This window comes from Cibotium barometz, chromosome 14 (assembly GCF_041138505.1).
Source record: "Cibotium barometz isolate CiBa-2024 chromosome 14, ASM4113850v1, whole genome shotgun sequence".
Classification (NCBI taxonomy): domain Eukaryota; kingdom Viridiplantae; phylum Streptophyta; class Polypodiopsida; order Cyatheales; family Cibotiaceae; genus Cibotium; species Cibotium barometz.
The window spans coordinates 37,542,870-37,555,369 of NC_141059.1; the positions used below are offsets into that span (position 1 = coordinate 37,542,870).

General features: G+C 33.4%; 1 long non-coding RNA gene across 5 annotated transcripts in view; it reads right to left on the reverse strand.

The window, feature by feature from the left end:
* Window positions 1-710: 710 nt before the first annotated feature.
* Window positions 711-12,500, reverse strand: part of LOC147631986 (uncharacterized) — a 14,879-nt gene continuing 3,089 nt past the window's right edge. The window contains exons 3-5 of one of the 5 annotated variants that reach the window (XR_015267397.1): window positions 7,719-7,784; window positions 866-924; window positions 711-784 (exon numbers count right to left, since the gene is read on the reverse strand). This is a non-coding gene — a long non-coding RNA (uncharacterized LOC147631986). Of the gene's footprint in view, window positions 925-6,541; window positions 7,253-7,718; window positions 8,454-12,500 lie in introns of those variants that run through there. The other 4 variants (XR_015267399.1, XR_015267398.1, XR_015267396.1 and 1 more) reach the window with 4 other exon arrangements.

The following is a 12,500-nucleotide window of genomic DNA, read 5'->3' on the forward strand; positions in this document are numbered from 1 at the left end:
CCATAATATCCATAGATATTGTTCACACTCATACATATATGTATACATCGTTCTCAACTTACCAGCCTTCTATATAAAACACATCATGATTGCCATATATATCCATATAGAAACTTCTAAAGCACCAAACTTGGCATATAAATATACATCTAGCATTACAAACCCATGAAATGATGACAACCTTAACACACCTGAACACACCTGAACACAGCTGTGTAAAACAATCTTCGGACAATTGGATTCTCTCTCCTTGGTAGTCTATATCCCGTGCCTCCATCTAGCAAAATGTATGCCAGAAAAAAAACATTAGCATTGAAGATTTAATTCTCGTTGAAAAAATCAGGATAAGGATAAAAGCTTACAAAACTCATTGGGTGGATCAATATTTGAGGGCGAATGGCATTTGAACAGGCTTATAAATAGCAAATCAAAAAATTCTATATTGTCCAGTGCCTATGCACCGAAAATCTAACTGATCGAGCTTTTCATAATCCACAAACATTACACGTACATGAAGTTGATCTGCAACCTTCCGTAAACTTAGATTGTAAATTCCAAGGAGCCCAAACTGTCTCGACCATACAAACCCAACAACAATCTGGGTTCTAAAAAGTAAAGATTTTCCCTGTTGCAAAAATAATGTTTCAATAAAAATATAAATTAATCAAACAAAACACAAAAGCTACAGAAGAAGGAAGTTTCTATATATACCGTAAAACACTAGTGCTCTCTAATAGTTCGATAATTAGAGATGCTATTGCTTGTCCTTCCCAAAATGGAGGGTCTACAATTCAGCCACATGAATATTAAATAGATCTTGGAAAACTATAATACCTATATTATAGCAAACATCTAAAAAATTTACCTTCAATGTCTTGTCCATCACCATAAACGAACGAAAATGATCTCCTTGCTACATCCATCCTAAGCAATGATCTCCTTGCTACATCCATCCTAAGCAATACACCCCTGATATCAAATATAACTCTCTCTCTCTCTCTCTCTCTCTCTCTCTCTCTCTCTCTCTCTATATATATATATATATATATATATATATATATATATATATATACATGTATATATACATGTATACATGTATGTATACATGTATACATACACACACACACACACACACACACACATATATATATATGGCTGTGTGTGTGTGTCTGTGTGCTCAGTAGCTTGAGCCAAGCAACAAATAGTATAATGGCACTATGTATAAAAGCAATCAAAGACTGCACTTGTAAATCAAAGACTGCACTTGTAAATCTTTAGAAACATTCTCCATTCAAGTGCAATCAAAGACTGCACTTGTAAATCTTTAGAAACATTCTCCTAGAAACATTCTCCATTCAAGTGCAATCAAAGACTGCACTTGTAAATCTTTAGAAACATTCTCCATTCAAATGCTTACTTCGTTGTACAAAGCTATGTATAAATGTAGTCTTTAACATTTGCAAGCTCATTCTTCGGCATGCCATTTGCAAAACCTCCTTGTAGACAACATTGGTTGTGAAGACTTCATTTGAACCTCTTGTGCCGCTTTCATATTCCACAATATGCTTTACACACACTTTCACTACATCGACGAATGATGTAACACGTGACATAGCAACGTACAGTTGTCCATGTGTGAACACTTGTGTGGCTAGATAAAGTCCTAATACACTCAATGTTTGTCCTTGTTGGGGACTTATTTATTGACATACCAAAAGCTAACCGTACAGGAAATTGCCTCCTTCTCATGTTAAAAGGCAATTGAAGCATAGTAGGCATAAATGTTATCTTGGGAATAAAGACTCTATATCCAATGTTTGTACCTGTAATGATTTCTAATTCTATCACCTTTGAGTTAAATTGCTTACATATCAATCTGGTACCATTACAAAGTCCATGTCGAGGGTCCAAATTGTAGAGCAAAATGATAGGGGAATTAATCTTTAGAACTAAGCGGTGAGGAGGGTAACCACCACCTAAGTTCAAACTTTTCAAGTACTCAATTGGATACAGTATTGCATCATTCTCGCAAACAACAGAATCTACACTAAGGTATTATCTTTCAAGACCAGGCAACGAACTCGAGGCTAGTTCATTGATCTCATCAACCTCTAAATTTCGTGGTGTAAGAATAGCACGGTCTTTAAAGAAGCATGCATAATCCTCAACTCTCTGAAGATCTTTGTATACCCATTCTACCAAACTCAAAACAAAGTTTCCATGGATCAACATTTGTGGTGGAATTACCATTCTGTCGTCATTGTTTGAACAAAATCAAACATCATCTCTTCCATCACCAAACCATTGTTAACACTGGCAACACTTGATCTATCTGGAATAGGCAACCCTTCAAAATCAGCTAACCTATCTGGAATAGGCAACCCTTCAAAATCAACTAACCTCTTTCCATATTGATGTAAGATCTTACATATGCAACAAAGTCTGATTCTTTGCTGTAGAATGATAAACACCAACATCGACACACCCTCAGTGCTGCAACGAATGGAAAAAATCTTCTAAAAGTTCGGCGGAGAATTTATCCCAAAGTTGCCCAGGGTATATAGGCTCACAAAAATCATTATAACAACAAACAATTGGCGTAGCTGGAATCCTGTATTCTAAGTTACAGCTTCATGGAGACACATATACCACTCCTCATCACTCTCCAGCATCCCTCTGGCTTCACATGCAGCCTTAAAACATGGATACAAATGTCCATTCACTGTTCGCAAATCCATTCACTGTTCGCAAATCCTCAAAAGATTTGCACCCTTTGCACACTGTGAGTAGCATCCGTAAAAGTAATATTTCTCACCTACACTCGAAATAACATTATACATACGTCCAATCATATTACCCCTTTTCCTTTAGTCCATGAGCAAAGAGCCAAATTCCACACCCACTTGCAAGGGAAATCAATGTACAGTAAGCTATTTGCATCCGCATACAATTGATTGGCTTTGAACCATTCGGTGAGAGATGTTATTTGGTTTCTATCACAACTAATCACATCACGACGCAAGTCATCCTGGTCATTGAAAAGAACATTATTTTGCATTGGAAGATGAACATGTAACCTTTGTATATCGGGTTTTTCATCATGTAAATCATATTGATATATGCGCCAGCATGCCTCTGAAGTAGAAATATACCGTGCATCCAAATATTGACTAACCTCATCAATAACCCCACTTCTATCTTGCAACTCCCTAGTAGCTCTATCATGTCCTTTGTATACATACTTATACAAATATTTTACAGCTGTAATGGTAGAGCATACTTCTATGTTAATATGGGCTTTGTACCGCAAGAGAGAAAAGGGTTATATGGAAAAACCCATCGACTATCCACCCTATGATCCTTTACCTGGATAAAACTACCATCATCTCGTCGCATGTAAGTTGGATACCCATTGTCATCAACGCCTAGTAGTCTCGCAAAAATTCCGAGGATACCGATGTTTGCAACTCCCATTAACCATGCAAGGAGAGCGAATATTCAGTTCACCACATCGTCCATGGACATTGCAATAACTAATTATGTTGTGCAACTATGGAAACATCACCTTGTCAGGAAGTTTAGCACATACTAGTATATCATAGTGATGGATCTCAATCTCGATTTACATCCACTTTCCAATATCAATAATATATGTGCATGTGGCAAGCCTCTTTTTTGAAATTCAATAACAGAAACAAATCCCAATACCATTCCAAATATTGATTTTTTGACCAATAAGTGCATCATGTCCTTATGCTTCTCATAAAAGACCCATGCAGTCAAGTCAAGTTGATCTTTGGGCAACCTGACCCGACAATAAAGCATTGGTTATTTCATCCCACTTGGGATTGCAAGTAAAGGTGATAAATAGGTCAGGTTTACCCATCTTTCTAATAATAGCCATTGAATCCTGGTACAATTGATGCATATATCTAGGCCCCCTAGTATATATAGATGGTAGTACCACCCTGCATCCAGTAATGCCTGTTGTGCAGAGACTCTATTAATCCCATCGCATAAATTAACCATATCTGCAAGACCCCGGTAAACTTCAGCATGCAATGCTTTCTGGTTATTGCATATCCATACCAATCTAGATTCTTCCATGCTACTATATGCATCAACAATGTAGTGTTGCAAAAGACGGCCACCACGTAGAAGGCATGTATTTGTATCTTCCCTAATCTGCAGTCTATAAGCATAATATTATCGTTGAGTTACGATCTTTGTATCCTAATTTGAGTCTTCTCTATTCCTACCATTGACTGGAATTCCAACATGCCAAACCATCCTCTCCTTAAAGAAATAGAAGAACATATAATAGAGTCATATATGAGCGATGCAAGTTAGATATTTTTTTTTAGAGCACCTGTGTGCAACATTATTTGAATGTCTCTATGCCCCACATGAAAATCATCTCCTTGATCGGGCGGCATGATAGCTGCTACCTCACTTCCTCTGTAGGGACCAAGTATTGCCGTGAGGTTGATCAAGCTTCACTGATGACCATTCTCAAATTTGCATGTGGACTTAATGGCAACATTTCTCTCATTGAACGAAGTGCGCAGGGGTATGGATTATGTACATACATCATTGTTTGCAACCTTTCAACAATTTTGTAATTTAAAGAGGACATCCCATGAAGTCTATTCTTTAATTCATGCTCTGTATCATACACATAAAGTTGGGCAAATCGAGGAGCCGTATCTCGGGTTTCATTAGGTATCACAGAATCAACACGATGATAGGTGGTACCATGGATTCGAAAATTGAATACTCCTCCTCCCCTAGTGAACGGACTATCCAAGTAAGCACCCAGTGAAACAAATGCCAAGGCATTATTATAAGAGCGTATATTCTTTCTATATTCCTTACTTGCATTATCATTACCACGCAACAACTCCACTAATGCAGGAGGTGGATTTTCCAATGGTAGTAAAGAGACCTTCCCACTTCCACAACAATGTTTACCCACATATTCTTCAAGCTTTCTTGATGCCTCACACTTCCAAATTATTGCACCACAAAAATGGAACTTGTAAAAAAGGCCTCCTAAATGAGTGAAGAGTACAATCTCCAAATATATATCACCATAGTTTTTGGGTGCTTAACATTCTGAGGTAAAGAAAACACCCGCCTTATAGAGTGACATTCAGATCTAATATCTTTCACAACATCACCAACAACAAAAGTTATAGATTGGAAATTATCATCCATAGGTAGCTCATTTAAATCAAATGAGAAATAGCCTCGCGCGAAATCTCTATGTTTCTGAGCATTATGATGTACATTGATAGAATCGTAGCATTGAGAATTGTTCTGTTTCTTGATTCCAAGTGGATTCCGCCATGGGTTTCATTGTGCTCCTCATTTTCAACCCTTCCAAATGTTCCAATCCCAACTATGTTAAAGTGATCCGTAAAATTAGCAACATTTTGTTTTCGAATGCAAGTCCTTGTCCGTGAGACCATTTATGGCAAGTCATGCGTGTTGCATCCAAAATTCGAAGCTAACGAACTTGGTTTGAACGCAAGTATGTACAGATCCTAGCCATCTTCATATTTTGATATTAAGACAAGTAGCTATATGGAGTCCATGGCCATAGAAGAGGTTTATTGAAAGCAAAGATATCTATAGATTTAGATAGAAATCCAACGATCCAAACGATCAATATTTAGACGGTAGTGAGTACTATAATTTATCAGTTTACTTGATTTTGATCTAATAGTTTGATTTAGAGTTATAGTCTTTGTAAAAAGACAGTTTTCAGTTTATAACAGTTAGATTTTGAGGCATGAAAATGACAACAGTTGTCGTTTTGAAAAATTAATGCAAATTTGGATTCTAGAATCCACTTTGTTAATTCTGAATTCAAAGTTCTATTGAGACAAACATTTCTATCGTGACATCGAAGTTTTTATACAAAAAAAGAGAAATTTTGGTCCATAATGAATGAAAATTTCGCTTTTATTAGATTGAAAATTTAGTCCAAAAATTTCTATTGATGGAAAAAATTCATGTCAAAAAATTTTGTCGTAAAAAAAAAATCACGTCAAAAAAATTCTATCAGAAAATTTTGTCAAAAAATTATCCTTGATGGATTTAAAATTTTCATCAACCAAAATTTGGATTCCAGAATCCAAGTGGATTCTAGTATCCAAATTTTCATCGACGGAATTTTTTTCGTCAATAGAAATTTTTTTCGTCGAAATTTTTTTTCGACAAAATTTTCTTCTGGTGACGACGATAATTTACCGAATACTATTTTCCTTAACTTTAAACAGCATAATACTTAAGATAGACAAAGAGACAGACAATGACATATATATATATATATATATATATATATATATATATATATATATATATATATATATAGAGAGAGAGAGAGAGAGAGAGAGAGAGAGAGAGGAAGGCAGAGTTGAAACATGTTGAGAGATGGAAAATAAGAGCGCAAAGACAAAATAGAAGAGAGAAGTATTAAACTTGAGAAAATAAAAATTTCATATATATCGCCAAGATGAAGAGTCAAATGAGAGTCAAATATAAAATTTGGAACACAATTTGACCCTTGATCAAAAAACATCATCCCTCTCACAAAATCTCTAAGCAACTACCCTAGCTTCTAAAACACGGCACATCTTTTTCATAATTGCATTGAGTCAATTAACATATATCTTTAGACTCAATACCTCCACGCCTAATGTATGCACTTGATCTTTTACAGAATCTACATGTTCTTTACATTGCCCATTACATCCACGTAGACATTCCCCGATTTGAACATGCATGTTCTCCATGAAACAAATCATCTCTAGTTGCCTCCATGCGACCACTACTGTCATGGATGCGATGGAGGTGATGAGTCAACTCATCTCTTAACGTATCTCCCCTTTAGCTGCCACTTCCACGAATCTCATCCCAAAGGGCATCTAAGTACTCCTTGCAAGCAACTGAATTTTTCTCAGTAGTGCGATCGCATGTATCCGCCAAAGTCTATAGACGTTTAGAGCTTGTTTGTCCAAATAGAGACCTTGACCGAGCAAGGTGTTTTGCAGCTCGAACATTCATCAACTAAGGCGGCATAGACAAAGCTACTTCTTCATTGGAAGAATCGTCCACAGCCACTACATCTTTGGAGCAATTGTCATCACTTTGAAGCTCCATTGGTGGCTGAAATCCAAAATTAATATCTTAAAGCTCTACAATTATCTCTATGTATCTTTGCCAACATATACCTAACCCTAGCAACCTGCATGTATACCACAACAAAAAGAAGAACACAGTGATACATATAATTGTATATGAAAGGTTTTTTTACTTTTTTAAGAATGTTTATTAATTAATATAAATGCATATAAATGCTTTTTTAAGAATGTTTATTAATTAATATAAATGCATATATTCTCCAAGGCTACTACAATTTGTATATTCTATATCTATATATTCTGAACAATCTCAAAGACAGAAGTCCAAAAAATGAAAATTTCTAACATATCAATATTACACTAATATTTGCAATCAGATTATCAACAACAAAAACACTCTTAAGATCGAAAGAGATAAAAAATATCCTGATGTACACAATCCTCTCTCTCTCTCTCTCTCTCTCTCTCTCTCTCTCTCTCTCTCTCTCTCTCTCTAGGTAGTCCTCACTCTATGCATCCCTTTTTAACACAAAAATTGAGAGAGACAATGACGGTATCGACAGAACTAACCTCAAGTTGAAGAGAGAATTATACTGGAAAGCACCAACTTTGATTCAATCGTCCTTGTGCTTGCTTCTACACATTCACATACAAAGATACATAATAACAAACTTATGATCTCTCTATATCTTTCACCCTCTCCTAACTATATTTGACACCAAATACAAAATTGGTATATTTCATGTGTGTGAGTATGTCAGAGAGAGAGAGAGAGAGAGAGAGAGAGAGAGAGAGAGAGACAAACAAACAATCAAACATATAGAAGGAGAGAGAGAGAGAGAGACAAACAAACAATCAAACATATAGAAGGAGAGAGAGAGAGAGAGGGAGAGAGAGGGAGAGAGAGAGAGAGAGAGAGAGAGGACCCATCCATCAATAATCTTAAATCTTATTACATTATCTTTACCAACTTTTTCAATGGAATGAATTTCAATATTTCCCTAAAAAATGAAGCGCTTTTCCTCAGAGCAACTACATCTACTACCCACAATGTAAAAGCCATCTAATAATCCCAATGTCTCTTTGATTAAAAGGAGCTTAAGATTGTCATCTAGCCTATAAGGATCTAAGACTATATAAATATATCGAGGATTAATATCATCCCACCCATCAAAGCCAAGAACTTCCCATTTTGGGCTACAATGATATCCAAAAAAGCCCAATTGGGGCGTCTCCTCAAAGAAGATCGTATCCAACAATTTGTTATTGTCATAGGTCAACTTCAAGATATTTAAGGACATGTCTCTGCATGAAACATAATCAAGCTATATATTAATAAACAATCATGATCTTTTTTATACTTTAGAGATAGTAAGAAAGAATAAAAAATACTTATACAATCTACCACCAATGTTTACTAAATAATAACACAACCATATTTATTTTCAAAGGAGCTTATGCTTTGGGACACATTTGATAACCGCATCGAATACTTGTCGTGCGCTTGATGTCTATCACGAGGGACATTATAGTCTATTTCATAAACGATCAATCAAGCCCAAGCTTTCTTGAATAATCATGAGCGTAATATTTTCATCTAATTTATCTAAATCTAACAGCATAAACCGGCCAACTTGGAACATGCAAATAATGACGCTCAAACTCGGCAACCAATTTCACCCTTTCCTCAAAGGAAAGATTGCTTCTCATGTGCTCAAAAAAATGCAAGTCACCTCCTCCATCTATCAATCATACATACATACATACAATTATATAAGTAAGTAGAAGCATAAATACTATGTACATCGATGCACGTCGATGTGTGTCAAATATACTAATGCAAATACATTGTATGTGTACATGGATGTTTGGACCTATACATTTGGGTGCTTAACCTTGATGTGTGTACATGTGTGTTTAATTAAAGACACAAGTACACACACTTTTTCTTGCTATGTGAGAGTGTTTGAGAGTTTCTCTAACCAAATAAATAACATAATATATATATATATATATATATATCACACACACACACATATATAAAAGATAAACATAATTACATAAATATAACATATATATGTATATGTATGTATATATACATACCTACAAATGTACATAAATACATATTGATATATACATAAATATATATCAACACATAAATGAATTATACATGCACATAAATTATATAAGTATACATATATATGTATATATAAACACAAACATAAATTATATAAGTATACATATATATGTATATATAAACATAAATAAACCACACACACACACACACATACACTTTTCTATTCTCAAAACTAAAATATTTTTCTCGCCAAAATCACTCTCTCTCTCTCTCTCTCTCTCTCTCACACACACACACACATACAAACACAAAAAAGTTCATAATTACACACACAAATATATATAAGATAATTATATATATATATATATATATATATATATATATATATATTAACACACACATACATACATACATACATAAACACACACACACACACACACACACACACACACATATATATATATATATAACATTATTACACACACACACACACATATATAAAAGATAAATATAATTACATAAATATAACATATATATGTATATATTTATATACATATATATACATATATATGTATATGTATGTTTATATACATACATACAAGTGTACATAAATACATATTGATATATACATAATATATATCAACACATAAATGAATTATACATGCACATAAATTATATAAGTATACATATATATGTATATATAAACACAAACATAAATAAATCACACACACACACACTTTTCTATTCTCAAAACTAAAATATTTTTCTCGCCAAAATCACTCTCACTCTCTCTCTCTCTCTCTCTCTCTCTCACACACGCGCGCACGCGCACGCGCGTGCGCGCGCACACACACACATACAAACATAAAAAAGTTCATTATTACACACACAAATATATATAAGATAATTATATATATATATATATATATTTTAACACACATATACATATATTATACACACACATAAGATAACTTTAAATACATGAATTTTATATATATATATATATATATATATATATATATATATATAATTATTACACATACACACACACACACACATATAAAAGATAAATATAATTACATAAATATAACATATATATATAAGTGTATATATACATATATATACATACATATGTATATGTATGTATATATACAAATGTACATAAATACATATATATATATATACACAAACATAAATATATATCAACACATACACATAAATATAAGGCAAGATTTAGAGAAGAAGACAATGGACCTTTGCTAAGATGATGCATGAAAAGGATAATAATGTGTTTATTGATACACATGATGAACATTATCACCATGAGTACAAGGACGACATGGTTGACATAGAGTTGGTTTATATGTATACGTATAAACACACTCTATGTTTAAATAACACACCCACATACACACTCTATGCCCTCAATTAGATGGGATTTAGTTTTACCCCTGCTTGCCTACTCTCATGTGTATATACACATGTGCATGTGAACGTGTGGGTGTGGGTGTGTATGTGGGTGTGTGCATATATGCATGAATGTGTGTGCATATATATACACGTGTGCTTGTGTATGTACACGTGTGGGGGGGTGTGTGTGTGTGTGTACATGTATGCGCTCTTATGAAGTGTAAATAAGGCGAAGGAAGTGGGCACTGCTAAAGGATGATCAATTATATGAAATGATATTACTATACACAAAGCTTATGCATCTCTGAGGGATATGATTTGTCAAAATTACTATATGTATATACATATGTATGTATATATACATACATACAAATGTGCATAAATACATATTGATATATACATATATATGTATATATATTTATATATGCATACATACAAATGTACATAAATACATATTGATATATACATAAATATATATCAACACATAAATGAATTATACACGCGCATAAATTATATAAGTATACATATATATGTACATATAAACACAAACATAAATAAATCAAACACACACACACACACACACACATACACATAAAAGAGAAATATAATGCAAGACAGACGCAAACTTCAAGAACACACAACAACAAACACACACACACACACATAAAAGAGAAATATAATGCAAGACAGACGCAAACTTCAAGAACACACAACAACAAACACACACACACACACACACTCTTTTCTATTTTTAAAACTAAAATATTTTTCTCGCCAAAATCACACACTCTCTCTCTCTCTCACACACACACACACATACAAACACAAAAAAGTTCATTATTACACACAAATATATATAAGATAATTATATATATATATATATATATATATATTAACACACACATACATGTATTATACACACACATAAGATAACTATAAATACATGAATTATACATACATACATACATACATACATACATACATACATACATACATATATATATATATATATATATATATAATTATTACACATACACACACACACATATAAAAGATAAATATAATATATATATATATATGAGTGTATATATACATATATATGTATATGTATGTATATATACATACATATAAATGTACATAAATACACACATATATATATACAAACATAAATATATATATCAACACATACACATAAATATAATGCAAGATTTAAAGAAGAAGACAATGGACCTTTGCTAAGATGATGCATGAAAAGGATAATAATGTGTTTATTGATACACATGATGAACATTATCACCATAAGGAGGAGGAGGACATGGTTGACATAGAGTTGGTTTATATGTATACATATAAACACACTCTATGTTTAAATAACACACACACATACACACTCTATGCCCTCAATTAGATGGGGTTTAGTTTTACCCCTACTTGCCTACTCTCATGTGTATATACACGTGCATATGAACCTGTATATATGTATACATATAAACACACTCTATGTTTAAATAACACACACACATACACACTCTATGCCCTCAATTAGATGGGGTTTAGTTTTACCCCTACTTACCTACTCTCATGTGTATATACACATGCATATGAACGTGTGGGTGTGTGTGTGTATGTGGGTGTGTGCATATATGCATGTATGTGTGTGCATATATATACACATGTGTACTAAAAAACTATCTATTTCTTCACACCGGCACCCGCACACTCCACACAATTAAAAAACTTGAATAGCACTTGCTATTCAAATTAATAAATTTTTTTAAGAACTTTCAACATATTTAAAAAACTATCTAAATCTTCACACCCATACACACACACACCACACAATTAAAAAACTTGAATAGCAATTA